General features: G+C 47.8%; 1 protein-coding gene across 13 annotated transcripts in view; it reads left to right on the top strand.

Moving 5' to 3' along the window:
• FUT8 (fucosyltransferase 8) overlaps positions 1 to 14,315 on the top strand; it is a 384,345-nt gene that overhangs the window by 186,306 nt on the left and 183,724 nt on the right. The window contains exon 1 of one of the 13 annotated variants that reach the window (XM_078870640.1): positions 8,259 to 8,290. The exons of 11 other annotated variants lie outside the window; for them this stretch is intronic. The gene's annotated coding sequence lies outside the window, so the exon portion shown is untranslated. Of the gene's footprint in view, positions 1 to 8,258; positions 8,291 to 14,315 lie in introns of those variants that run through there. One more of the 13 variants, XM_078870639.1, reaches the window with a different exon arrangement.

Below are 14,315 nucleotides of genomic sequence, written 5' to 3'. Positions count from 1 at the left end.
TTATTATGTTTTATTTTTATTATTTTATTACTTCCCTTCTACTTGACTTTACCGAAAGAACCAAGAAGAAAAATAATAATAACCTGTAAACGGTGAGAAAAGTCCGTCACAACGGAAAAGGGACCGTTGACGTGGACGGCGCTGGTTGTGATGAAACCCTGACTTTTAAATTCACGTTCCTAGCTTCAGAAGCCGCCGGTGCTGCTGGCGTGGGCCGGAGTGGCCGCCACTTGGGAGCGAGCGGCGCGTTGTTTTTGTGGAATCCTGAACGTCACGCGTCGTACCACCACCGATGGCAGGGAGAGGAGGAGGACCGGTGTGGCGGTGGACCCCGCCGTGCCGTGCTCATGTCCACGGTGCCGTCACGGGGACCCCCGCCGCAAACTGCCGGTCGCACGTCGCAGAATTCGACGCTGCTCGGCGGGTTCTGCAAAGCGATGCAATTTAAACTTCCATCGCGTCTCCGGTGCCACGGCAACCCACAACGTTTCACAGATCTTCGCTTAAAACTAAGATAGCTTACGAAAATGTCGCTTTGGAAACCCAAACTCGTTTGTATTAATTCCGTGTTCATACATTCAGTTAAAATTAGAGAGAGAAAAAATCTATACAGTAATAATAACAATGTAAAAAGTGTCCTTAAACAATCGTTCTCGGGACCGCTTTGTGTGGAAAGTGTTGATACCCCCAACTATATAACACTCATTGGATTAAGTTGCGAAAATAATAATGACAGCACTGTAATAGTAAAGCGAGCAGCTGAAATGTTTAATTTATTACATATCAAACGACGGGACGGTCATGCGAGGCGTGCACGAAGGAGGATACAAACATCGCGTGTGAGGAAAGACACAGATTCCGATGAAGCAGCCTTTACATTGTGTGTGATTTTAATAAATACATTAATATAAAATGGCCATTTGGGTAAATAAACAAAGAGAGAGCACTGCAACTCAATCTCTTGAAATCCATTACTCTGCGATATCAATAATGCAGGTGAATCAAAAAGTGGAATGAGAGCGACACTCTAACAGTCTGAAGACATGTTCTTTTCGAGCAACTAAACTATTTTGTGTTTTACCAGGTTCAAATTTTTGCAGCCAAATACTCTCAAACGCAAGTTTTTAAATGTGGAACAAAAAAACAGAAGCCCAGGGGAAAAAAATACGATAAACAGGCAAACTCCAAATATACAGCAGGCGTCAGGGTCGCAAATCGAACCCACGACTCCTGTGTACGAGGCGAGCTAGTTAACATCTCGCCACCGTGGCGGGTTACCGAGAGACCGGATGAAAGATGGACGGAGCGGCTTGAAGCGAAAGGACGTGGCAGGTGGAGCTGTGCTAACGGGAGCCAGATTGCAGCTGACAGGTTTAGCATTTGAATGGTGGCCATGTTGATAGCACACACCAGTAAGCCATCAGTTTATGTTAAGTTGTGAGGGAGCTGAGGGGTGGCAGAGTGGACCGGGCCACGGCGAGGGCGGCCTTGTTCCGTGCATTTCGCAAACAGTCGGGGATCGCTTCCACAGCTTCGGGCCTAATTTAGATTGAGGGCAGCAGATGTTCACGGCGCTGCATTGTAATCGCTAAGCAATTGCTGAAAGGGGCACGGACGGTGATGTAACGCCCGGACATCGGTCGCACATACACGCTTATTTACGTGATGTGTGTGCGCGCGCACAGCTCTTTGCTGCTCATCTTTTTTTAATAGATGTTTTGTTGTCTGTTACTTATTGCAGACACGGGTGCATTGTACATTTGTGTTATTGAGGACGTTTTGTGCACTCTGTATTTTGACTGATGTGGGCGAAGATGACCACTTGATGTGCGAGAGACGACAACACACGGGCGAGAGACAACACATTAGCGGTGAGGCGTCAGCCCTAGGGATCTCGGCATCGGCAGTCTTGGTTCAAAGATCGGTCTTTTTTCCCCTTTTTTGTAGGCTTGGTAATCGCTGCCCTGTAATATCCACACCACCCCCACTGGGCAGTTAAATATCCACAGGGCCCCTGTTGCTGCCCAGGGGTCTAGGATTTTTTTTTTACGTGAGGACTGTGCAGGGCTCATCCTTTCCCGTATAAAAATCAAAATTATGGTATCGTAAAACAATAGAATACAAATATTCTCAAGAGATATTGCATTTAAGTGCAATGATTCCTCCACAATGTACACGTGCTTAGATGCCCTTCGGTTTGCCACCTCTCCAAGTTTGACCCGCACAGCCTGGGAGTCGGCGTAAGCCTTCGTGCGGCAGTAGTTCAATTTGTACTGAGATGTGTCTCTGAGTGTCCGTGTGTTCATGTGTCTGTGTGTTCCTGTGTTTGTGTATTTGTGTGTCCGTGTGTTTGTGTGTTCGTGCTGGGCGGCGCGTGAAGCCGCGGCCCTGCGCCGGCGGTCGGCTCCGCAGCTGAATCATCCCCCGAGGAGCTGAGCGGGGTTAGCGTCGGCCCGTAATGCCTGCGATGATGTATGGCGGTGATGCTGGCCCAGAGTCCTCCGACGATATTTCTACTTGATAGACTGATCCAGGAGAGAGCCAGGGTAGAGCTGATTGTGCAACAATCAATATGGTTTGCTTTTATTACCCAGCCTCCAAGATCAAGACTCACTTGCTCTGTTTATTACACAGCACCAATGCGATACATTATTGATATTTGGAAATTTAATCCTGCGGTATTCCCCGTGTAATAATTTTATGAAATCTCTGGAGTGAACTGCTCGTATTTGTGTTGTATTCCAGCCGCCCATTCTTTGTAATGCATTTCAGCCGTGCAATTTGTGGTGTCCTCTTTAAATCACGTAAGCGGGTTGTCATGGCATATGCCCGTTGCCATGATCGATCCACTGCTGGATGAATCCCTTCCCACGCCACCTACCACATCCCACGATCCTGCGACGCGCAAATCCGACCAGCAGCTGCGCGCGAATCGATCTCATCGTTGCTCCATCTCCTCCGTGGGCGTCGTCTCGGACGCGTTGCGTTCCTTGGCTGCGCCACTCCGTTATTATTCTGGACCGTCGTCCACCTTCCCTCCGAAGCGACGTGTCCTGCCCATGTCTACGTTTGTTCACAGTTTGGATGATCTCAACCGGTGGTTCTTAACCTTTACTGCAGTCTTGCACCGCTTTGGTTCTCAATCGTAAAAAAATATGTAATGTTAATAAAGACATAGGTTTGATGTAACAAAGTAGTTGTACTTACGTGCCCGTGCTTAATTTGTGTTTTCGATGATTTACCTTCTAAAAACATCTGGCCATGGCTCGCACCCCCAGAAAGGGCATCTCGCACCTCAAGGGGGTGGTGCGTGCACCCCAGGCTTGGGAATCACTGCTCCAAATCGTGTGACCGTATCACTCCGATTCTCTCGCCCCTGCTCTGGAACCCTGTAAAGTACAGAACTGACTTAAAGATTCTGGTTGTTGTCGCGTTCAAGGCCTCGAATCGGCTGGCTCCCACATATCTCGCCGATCTGCTCAAGTTGTATGCACCCACTGCGGCAACTTCGATCAGCTGATGCTGGTCTACTACTCATCATTCCAAAGAGCAGACTGTGGAGTTGATGTTCTGTGGCGAGACACAGAAGCTGTCTGCAGCCAGGGCTCCACGATCGTGGGAGATTCCGAGTCTGTGTCACTTTTTAAATCGCCGTCTTAAAACTCACCTATTTATACTTGCAGGCTTTCCCTGTAACTTAACATAAAAAATTGCTGTTGTCTGACTGGATAATACTCTGCAATTATTACAAGGATTATTATTCACTTTCATCATAGTTCTTCATTTTATTGCAATTTCGAGAGGAAGTCATCGATATTGTTGTTTTTCATCTTTCTGTTCTACTTGGATTGTATCTGTATTCATGAGTGTAGTTTTATATTTACATGCAGCGCATTGAGATACTTCAATAAGGAAGGCGCTTGGTAAAATGGAGGTTGTTAGTATCATGATTGTTGTCATTGACGTTTGTATGTTGTCTATTCTACGTGTTCCGCTTTCTGTCTCTCGCTGCCGTTCCACCCCTGGATCTCTCCCAGCGTCTTTGCGAACTTTACAGTTCGTGTTCAATGTGTTTTGTTAATTGCTGTATTTTTGTTGCACACTTTTATAAATGCAACTGTTCATTTGCAATCTTTATTTGAAGCTTTCGTGACTGCAGGAATCCATGCTCTTTGGTTCTTTCGGTAAACTCACGTAGGTAGAAAAAATAATAAACCACGACATTTCGATCGCAACACTGGCGACTGTCATCAGGTGTGAAACAAACACAGCAGGAGGACTGCTGATGGCGTCAGGACGAACCAAAGAGGATGTTTATTTGCATATCTCATGTCGTGATACTGTTTAGAATTTTATCGGGTGCCCCGGTGGCTAGGAGATGTTAACTACCTCGCCTGGTATACAGGGGGTCGTGGGTTCGATCCCGACCCTGACGCCTGCTGCTGTATATTTGAGGTTTGCATGTTGTCCCCGTGGTTGCGTGGATTTTTATCCGTGTTCTCCGTTTTTTTCCCTCCACATTTTCAAACACTCCTTTAGTGTCTGTGGCTGCTATAAATGTCCACGCGATAAGCCACTTCGTTGAGCTATCATTGTGGCCAGGTCGCTCCTGAAAAAGAGCTACACAGCTCAGTGGGCCTTACCTGGTAAAATAAAAAATTGTTAATCGTAGTTCGTATGTACATTTACATGGGATAGTTTAATATTTATATATATTACATATATTTTAAGTAGCCTATTACAGAAATTGTTGCTGTTTTGAATATTTAAATTAGAACATTTAACCTCTCACTAAAGTCCACACTTAAAAGCATCAGCGATTGGCCAATCAATTTCAACATCGTGGCGACTTTCAATCGGCAAAAGAGCGTCATTCGCATCACACTGTGAAGCCCAGGAGTTCTAATCCCGGCCACGGCACACCTCGGTGGCGAGTGATATCTGTGTTGGGTCAATTACCTTCCCAGCCCCCTCTGACCAGTGTGGTGAAGTATGGTCAAGCATCCAAAAGTACTGGACATCTCTGAAAAAGAGCTTTATAGCTCCTCGGATTCCTCCAGTATAACTATTTTGTTTGCCAGGTAAGGCCCACTGAGCTATTTAGCTTCTTTTTCAGAAGCGACCTGGCCACAAATGATAGCCCAACGAAGTGGCTTATCGTGTGGAGATTTATATCAGCCAAGTACTCTAAACGCGTGTTTATAAATGTAGAGGGAAAAAATCCACGTGATCACGAGGAGAACATGCAAACTCCAAATATAACAGGCATCGGAGTTGGGATCAAACCCACAGCCTCCTGTATACCAGGTGAGGGAGTTAACATCTTTTTTCTGATTCTGTGCATTGACAAAGGGCTGAAGGTTACCCTTGTAAATAATTATTTTTTAAGGAACATCTAAGAAGGTCTGATTTGTGTGTTTGCAGACTCCGATGTTATGCATGATACTGTAAACAAGCAGCCAGATCAGTGGACCGGCATGCCAGTGTGAATTGGATTTTCTCAGTATAATACTAATGGAATGTGACCATTCACCAGCACTTGCATTAGACCCATGTTGCCTTATCCCGTCAAATGCGTTCGTGAGTAGTTTTTTGTCGTGCAAGTCTCGAGAGAAAACAGGCGATATTGAGGAGTCTGAATACGCTGTCATGGTAGGAAGTAGATAAGCAGACAGGACGTCTCCTTCCCAGTTCTGTCTTGCCGTGTAAAAAAAAACATCCGAGTATTCGTTTTGCACATTCCTCTTCGCCACGCGGCCTTCTGCGGGGGATGTTTTTTTCTTCTCCGCAGCGTTGGTTTAAAACAAGACAACTCTGGATCGGTGTGGACATTCAATGTCTCATCAGCGCATCGCGCGCTTTCCGCGGCCGCTGTCTGGAACTCTCTTCCCTCCAAATATTAGGAAGCCCCTGGAGCTATGCACGCTTAAATCTAGATTGAAAACTCATTTCTTTAGTACTGCTTTTTGTATTTAGTTTGTTGTCCTTCCCCCGCACCTCATTAGCATGGTTGGTTGCGTATGATGTGAAAGAAGTTCAACATACATTATTGGCATTAAAAATAAGAAGGCATTTTTGTCAATGGAATGTGTAGTAAACGTTTTAATGGAAATTGACAGATACGGGAAAGATGAGGCATATACTGTCTGCTTATTCGTTCCCCACAACAACATAAATTAATCATGCCTCGCTTCAACCTGCTTGCGGGATGATTGCAGTCATCACAACGCAGGCATTCACCACAGGCCACTGCCGCCTCAACGTGAGCTCATGGCGCTGGCCAGAACGCAGCAGCCGTCTCCTCTTGCTGAGGCCCCAACCTCGCCGAGCCTCGGCCAATGTACCTTGCGTTGGGCGTGTGGCTGGGCGCGCTCGGCACGGACATTCTGCTGCTGCTCGCCGTCTCACGAATGCGGAGCCCTCAGCTTTTATTGGGCGCCGTTAATAAACGACTCCCAGATGAAATAACAGCAGCCGGGTTGGATAATGCCTGATCCCGTGGGACTACGTTACGCATAAATGATGCCAATACTTAGCACTAATGTCTTTACAGTTTAAAATGTAAATGATGTTTTGCTAAAAATAAACAACGGCATTTTGGACTACAGTCCAAAGTCATAGTGCTGGTTCCCTGCTCAATTGAGCATTCGGGCAATACTCATTCGCTTTTGGTGGAAATTTCACATCCCCATGGCACGGGTAATTTTATCCATAGGATAACCACTGATGACGTCGCCACAAAGTGGTACCCGTCTTATTCAGCCAATCGTCCCCCCTGAGAGATGATCGGCTGAATCGTCCTCCCAACCAGGAGTCGACCTTTTGCAACCTTTCCGATCCACGAGCCGCTCGCTCAACCACGGAGCCACCTAGCCCATAGCTCATGGCCGTTATCTTCATGATTCGCTACCCCAACCTTTCCCAGCGTTCATTGCCACAGTCAATCATCATCCTTGAAACGCCATTCATTAACCATCGTCAGTCACCGGGAAGTCATCAACCAAATGTCACCGGAATGATACATCGGTCAGCGGAGATCAATTGTTGTCATTATCACCATCTGAAACAGCGGCTTTGTTTCCGTGAGCGACTTGAGTCCGGTCTTCCGTGGGGTTTCCGCGGTGGAGGAGAAAACTCTCGCCCGATATTTTGTGTACCTCCAGGCTCACTGCTGTGGTTTATTTTGAATAAGTGATTTAATATTACACGAGTTCAATACACAGCTAATACATCATGTGTTTTGAGGCCTGCAGGGTGGAAACAAGCCACTGGGATGACCTTCGAGCTGCCGGCAGAGAGAGTAATGGCACTTAGTTAATAGGGCCCGGTTGGGAAGGGCTGCCAGGAATTCAGGCCCGTGTGGTGTGGCATGTGTGGTGTGGTGTGGACTGTGTGGTGTGGTGTGGACTGTATGGTGTGGCCAGTGTGGCGTAGTCAGTGTGGTGTGGTGTGGACTGTATTGTGTAGTCAGTGTGGTGTGGTGTGGCCAGTGTGGTGTGGTTATTGTGGTATGGTGTAGTCAGTGTGGTGTGGTGTAGTCAGTGTGGTGTGGTGTGGACTGTATTGTGTAGTCAGTGTGGTGTGGTGTGGACTGTATTGTGTGGTCATTGTGGTGTACCCCTGTGGAGTGGCCCAAGTGGCGCGGCGCGAGTGGGGTGGACCATGTGCCATCCAAGTGGTTTGGCGCTTATCAGTGTCATCACGACTACTATTATTATTATTCTGCTCCATTACCCAGGAACGCTTCGCTGAGCCTCGAGACTCTTTTTCAGGAGGATCCTGCCAAGAGTTTGCAGTCTCGGGTGATGTCGCCTTTGTACAATCCCAATGAACCACTTTGCAGATCGGGATTAGGATGTTTAGTCAATACCAGTTACATTACAATCATTGTTCTAGCTGTGGGAAGAAACCGAAAACCTCGAGGAAACCCATTGCAGAACAAGGGGGGAGGAATGTTTCCGCACCTCGGGTTAGCACGGTTGGGCGATGTTACCGTTACGGAAGAAGTTTAACACACATACATGAACCCAAGGCGCTGCTCTTGCTGCGAGCGTTAAGTACTGCATCACCCTACCGCCCCAAAGAGAGCTGGCACCGGAGTTCGACGCTGAGCATGGAAGAAGGGGTGGTGGGGGGGGGTGTGGCGGGTTCCCTCTCCCGGCAGCCGTGATGTAGCCCCTCCCCCGCCACCCCCCCCTCTGCATGTGTGCCCGGAGTACGTGACGGGGGTCCGTGTAATGGTGATGGATGGAGAAGGCCCAAGCGGGGGCTGCTCGTCGCAGGCAGTCGAGTGCGTCGTGCTGCTGTGAAGGCGCCTGCTATCCTCGCCATCCTTCACAATTACCGATCATCATCAATCATAATTCATTAGACTTTGCGGTCGTTCTTAATCCATCACGGTTAGCAGATCGCACCTGAAATCGCACTATCTTGCCCGACGTTGTGGTGTCCCGAGTTCTAAGAAGCCTAAGCGGGTTTTTGGGGGGGTCCTTGCTTAGCTTCTTGCTATAATGAAGCGAAGCGGCCAGGAATTTGGCCGTGCAGCTTTGGATTCTTGAATTATTTTATTTGGAATTGTTGGGAGTGTTAATCCGTCGCGCGTGTGGGATTTCTCCCGTTGCCGCGGTTTGCTCAACACGTGCCGGACGCTCGCGAATGGAATGCACGATGCTCCGGAGAAAGGCCTTAAAACTCAGGCTTTCCTTGTTATTATTATGGTGAGAGAGGTCAAAACTCAGTCAATCATATGGTTTGTCTAGTCGTTCCTGTACGATGATAATAATGATTTTGTTGTTGCCATTAGTGGATAAAAGCAAATTCTAATCGAGCAGTCAACCCTTCTCTGCATGCGATTTACTCAAGCTGCTTTTCACTTCCAGACTGTTAAATTTGTTGTTTTATTTCGTAAAAAAATTTTTTGTAACCATGCGAAAAGAACTGGTGAAGCGGTTTGCCGCACGTGTAGCGATGTCGAGAGCGATAGATGTATCACGTTTACTTTCTTCACCGAGAACCGAAGGGAGCTGCCACAGTGGAGGTGTGAACGGTCAGCAGCCGGTACTGAACTTACGATCCAGAGGTTCATCGGTTGGATTCCATCTCCTGGCGCGGCCGTGTGAAACAACGGGGCGAGTTTCACTCGGCGGCCAGCGGTGTAACCGAGTTCGCCGCGGTGAGACGATCGGCACGGTCGTGTGTGGTGGTGGGGTAAAGTATGGGTCACTCCCACCCCTTCTAAGGTGTCTTGTCAGCATGGAAGAGAACAGAGAAACCATTTGAATGTTGATATCTGCTCTTGGCTGAGACTATCCAAACCCAGCGCAGAATATTTTCGATCTCACCTCTTTGAATATGTTCACTTGGCTGTTTGACCTGCACAAGAATCAGTTGGAATTCTTAAAAAAAGCTTCTGATCTCTGCCTAAGTAGATTCTACTTAACTTTATGGATATCTGCTTCACACGTTATTCTCGAAAATAGTATTCAGTTTGTCCTTATTTCTCGATGTAATTCCCAGGCTGTTAAGTGAGTCGTCGGTGGTTTTGCAGTCCGGCCCGGTGGCTCAGCGGTGGGAGCCAACGGCTCGCGATCTGAAGGTTGCGAGTTTAACTCTCGGTTCGGGGTTGGCTCGGTCCATCATCCCTCCGGGGTCGATAAAATAAATACCACATCATGTGGATGTCAACAGTTGGTTGCGTCCTTCGGATAGACTCCCCCCCCCGCCCCATCATAGGAACGAGGAATTTCCATCGCTGGGCCCGTGGTCTGCACGCAGGAGGTGAGCACAGCGTCGATGCTCGTGCGGGCAGTGGGAAATCGGCCTGACTCTGCGGTGCAGCACTTGAGGCAGATATTTGTTTCGTTCTGATGGACAATGCGGTTGCTCTCTTGGCCCTCCATTGTTTGCTTGCTCCGACTTCTGCTCGCTTCGTTGTTGTTTTTGCTCTGCTTGCGCTACTTAGTGTTGTTGTTGTTGTTGTTGTGGGTGACCCCAAATCCCTCTGGCCAAAAGGACTCACCCCTGATCTCTTGACCTCTCACCTGGTTATAAGCCCAACAAATCCATAATCGAGGTTTTTTTGGGTTAGATCGTGTAAATATAAATGTCGCTAAACCCACCGCCACCCAACACAGCCAATTAGTAAGGTTTGTCACGTAAGCAGAACATGCCCATTCGTTACTAGTAGAGCACACCGCTGTGTTGGAGAGTAAATCCACAACATTTACGATTTGATTACGACGTTTCGCCCTACGATTTGAGTGCGACAACCTCTAAACCAAATAACTTTAACCTTGAATTTGGACCAACAGGGTAATACATGCCCTTATGGATAACCAAGCAAGTTATTACCAACATGCTTCGCTTAGTTAAAGTGGGCTTGCAATGCTGTAGAATAGTTCGTGCAATATTATATCAAAGACGTTAAATGACACAGGATGTTCTGTATTTTATATTTTAAATTAATCTCATTGAAAGTAAAAGGAAATTATTACCATATTTCACACATGAACCATCAGGGCTAACCCCACACATGACATTGGCTCCCTCATTTTTATTTCCGAGCTAAACCCGGCACTTAATCTTGAGAAAGATGGCCCTTTGCGCTGTGTGTGGATTAATGTATGTCGCCCGCTGAACCAATTAATCAGTACGAATAATGTGCAAAACATTTACATGTTTTATTGCGTTTGTGTGAGATTATTCATTGCATGTGCGGGTGATGGATCTTCCCTGCGCTTATTGAATATTCAGGGAGAGCCGGGCCGGAGGGGTGACACGGTGTTGAGATGTTAACTGCCCCGCCCGGTATACGTGAAGTCGTGGGTTTGACACCGACCCTGACGCCTGCTGTATATTTGGAGTTTGCACGTCTCTCTCTCCCCGTGGTCGCGTGGATTTTTCTCCGGGTCCTCCGGTTTATCCCTCCACATTTAGAATCAATATCACACGTTTAGACAATTTGGCTGCCGCTTGAAATTTCCACCCAATGATAATAAGCCACTTCGTTGAGCTATCGTTAGCCAGGTCGCATCTGAAAAGAGTCCCGTGGCTCAGTGATCATTACCTGGTGAAAAAAAAGAATGTTTTTGTTGTCACCCACAACCCCTCCCAGTGGCACTGCCACGAGTGGTCCGATGGGGCAGCCGCCGCCGCCGTCCCCCCGCTCCCTGCTCGGCCGCCGAGGCTGCGCCGCTCCCCTCTGGGCCCCGCCACGCGGCTCGCGATGTTGCTTTGGGGGGGCGGGGTCATGGTGTCCGCGTGTTTACAAAATGTAGCTTGATTCTAATATTGATTTATTTTCTGAATTCTCAGCTTAAGGGGTAGAATCACATGATTATGTGGCCGCGTGGGGTCTGGTTATGTGCAACAGGCTGGGCCATGTGGCTCGCGATCGGACGGCCGCAAGTTCAGCTCCTGGTTGGGCGTTGACTCAGGCCATCAATATTCCGGGGTCGATAAAATGAGAAACCACTTTGTGGGGGAAGTTAACAGTGATTGTTCACTGGATAGACTGGATAGACTAACACCAGAACTATATGAATGTGGAATTTCCACCACTGGCTCAGGACTAAATCGCCTTGTGCCCACAAGGGGCAGCTGCCGCTGGGGGTGCCCGATCAAATGTTTGAGATAAGATGTGATGAAAGTCGCTTATCGCGTGTAAAAGGCCTTGAGACCACCCACCCACCAGCGTAAATGGCGTTCTATCAAAAACAAAGCAGTATAATATTCACCAGCGTGAAGTTCTCATGATGGCAGAGATGTGAGACTCCGGCAGTAATAGCCACGGGGGGATTTGGCGTAGTCGCTGTCGAGTGGGAGAGCAGCGTGGCGAGGGCAGTAGTGTGGTGAGGGCAGTAGTGTGGTGAGGGCAGTAGTGTGGTGAAATCAGCCTGGTGAGGGCAGCAGTGTGATGATGGCAGCAGCGTGGCGAGGGCTGTGTGATGAGGGCAGCAGCGTGGGGAGGGCTGCGTGCCTCGCATCCGCCCGTCGTGCCGCATGGAAGCTCTTTGTGTGCGACCATCCCCAGGGAACTGTGGCAATCTTTCAGCGAGATAAATAAAATGATCTGGCTGTCCGCATGAAATCTCTAGCAGATGTATAAAATGATAATTCTCATTTTCTGCATGTGGGCTGCTGAAACGGAAGCTTGTGTGCATCAATTGTTTCCCGAGCACAGTTTAACGTTTTGTTCCTGCGCGGTGATGACTTTCCCCTTCACAAGGGCAGCTTTGTGCCATTCATTGATGTCCTCCAAAATAAACACGGATCGATTTTCATGCAGGTGCTTGATACAGTTTCAGGCAAAACATTGGAACGAATTGCTAAACTTGGCTGGAAGACTTGTCGTTTTTCAACTCTGCCGGTGATCACACAATGTAACAATTAGCGTTTGAAAGTCGAAATGTTAACTCCCTCGCCTGGTATGGAGGAGGTTGTGGGTTCGATCCCAACGCTGATGCCTGTATTTTTGGAATATGCATGTTTCTCTCCCCGCAGTCGCGTGGATTTTTCTCCAGGTCCTCCGCTTTTTCCCTCCACATTTTAAAACATGCCTTTACAGTATTTGGCTGCTATAATTTTCCACGTGATAAGCCACTTCGTAGACCTAGCATTTGTGGTCAGGTCAGATTAGAAAAAGGGCTACATAGCAGCTCAGTGGGCCTTACCTGGTAAAATACAAAATAGTTTAGATTGAGTAGTTAGCTTATACACGTGACGATGTGTTTGGTGATGTTGGGTGATTGAGGGTTTCACGCCATCATTGCGTGGCCCAACCCAAAATTGCTTATGAATGGTAAGCGCACGCGTTAGTATTTTCCTTCTCTAAGCCTATGATGAAGCAAATGTGTTCATGAAGAGACAGTGTCTTAAGAAGGGAAACTATCTGATGGCATTGCACAAGGAGATGTTTTACATCTCACAAATGTTATCAACATTGCATTAAAATCCGAGAGCTTTCAGGAGGCTAGGGATATAACGTAGGCTAACAATGTTGAACTAGGCCCGAGTTCTGGTGCTCAGCCAGTGAGACTCCCCATCTCAGCGGCGGCGGCGGCCATCGCCACCGCTGCTCTTTGGGGTTCTTCTGGCCGGGGAGGGATTGGAATAGAAATGGATTCATTTTCCAGTCATGGCCGATGCGCTTGCAGCATCGTACAAACTCTTGCTGGAAGATATATTGACATTTAAAAGGGCTCGCGAAGCAAGCTGAAAAGGTAAAATGTTGAGATTTGAATCTCTAAAGTGTAATGTTTTATGTAGAAATAAATATTCTACAAAAAAATATTGTAATGCATTTGATTGTGCAAAACTCTGAATTGCATCATCATTGGAAGGGCGAAACAAGCGTTCAGAGTGGCAAGGGTGTGCGTCGTGTTGATTGATGTCGGCTTCTCCGTCGTCTCAGTGTGGGTAGTTAATGTTGCTTCAATGATGCACAGCGGTATCCACACGAGAGAAGGCTCTCGTCGTCGCCGCCACCACCACCATTGTGATGTCTACAGTTTGTTGTGAAGCTGCTGAGCACCTTGGCTCACTACCTCTGGAAGCTTAAATTAGAATCAAAGCGTCTCCACACTCAGGCACAGTACTTTGATATTGTAGTGGCCCTGAGTCGGTGCTGGAAACTCCACGTCGCGATGGTGGACGCCCAGTATCTCCACAGGACAACTTTATGTTGATCAAAATATTTCACGTGGATAATCCCTAGAGGTAGAACATCTCGCTTTCAAGTGCATCCACAACCGGCGTTGACTCTCCCTACACAGTTGTGCTTGCTCATTAATCTCCCAGGATAATGGGCCATACGAATTGACCTCCTGACCTGCGTTGTGCTTGGAACGTTGTGGTCATGACTGGCATGTACTTTGCCTCACGGTGACCCCTTTGCCCCGGGCATACGGGAAGAAGAGGTCCCTCAAATACACGCTCGCCCTGGAATCGTCTTCAGCTGTGTAGTGCTTTGGGTGTAGATGCCCCATGAATTATTTGGCAAATATGTTTCACAGCGGTGAGAGAGGAGGAGGTGGTGGTGTTGCACTGCAAGGGTTCCCATGGGAACTTGGATGGAAGTCGACTGCGGTGTCATCCGTCGCCCCACTTCACATCACAATAAAACAAACGCCCACTACGCGCCTCGCTCGCACATCCCGCTTCACCACACAGATGATAAAATAGACACAATAAAAGGATTTTTTACACATCCCATCGGCCACACGGCCTTATGCGAGTGTAACATTCAGAAGCATCGGTTGAATGTGGGAAAACTCTTGAACTAACGCTGAGGAATTTCCCGATGGGTATAGGCAAAG

The sequence above is a fragment of the Lampetra fluviatilis genome, chromosome 30 (genome assembly GCF_964198595.1).
Source record: "Lampetra fluviatilis chromosome 30, kcLamFluv1.1, whole genome shotgun sequence".
NCBI classification, from domain to species: Eukaryota; Metazoa; Chordata; class Hyperoartia; order Petromyzontiformes; family Petromyzontidae; genus Lampetra; species Lampetra fluviatilis.
The sequence above is the reverse complement of the archived record's forward strand: the minus strand, read 5'-3'. Positions and strand labels throughout refer to the sequence as shown.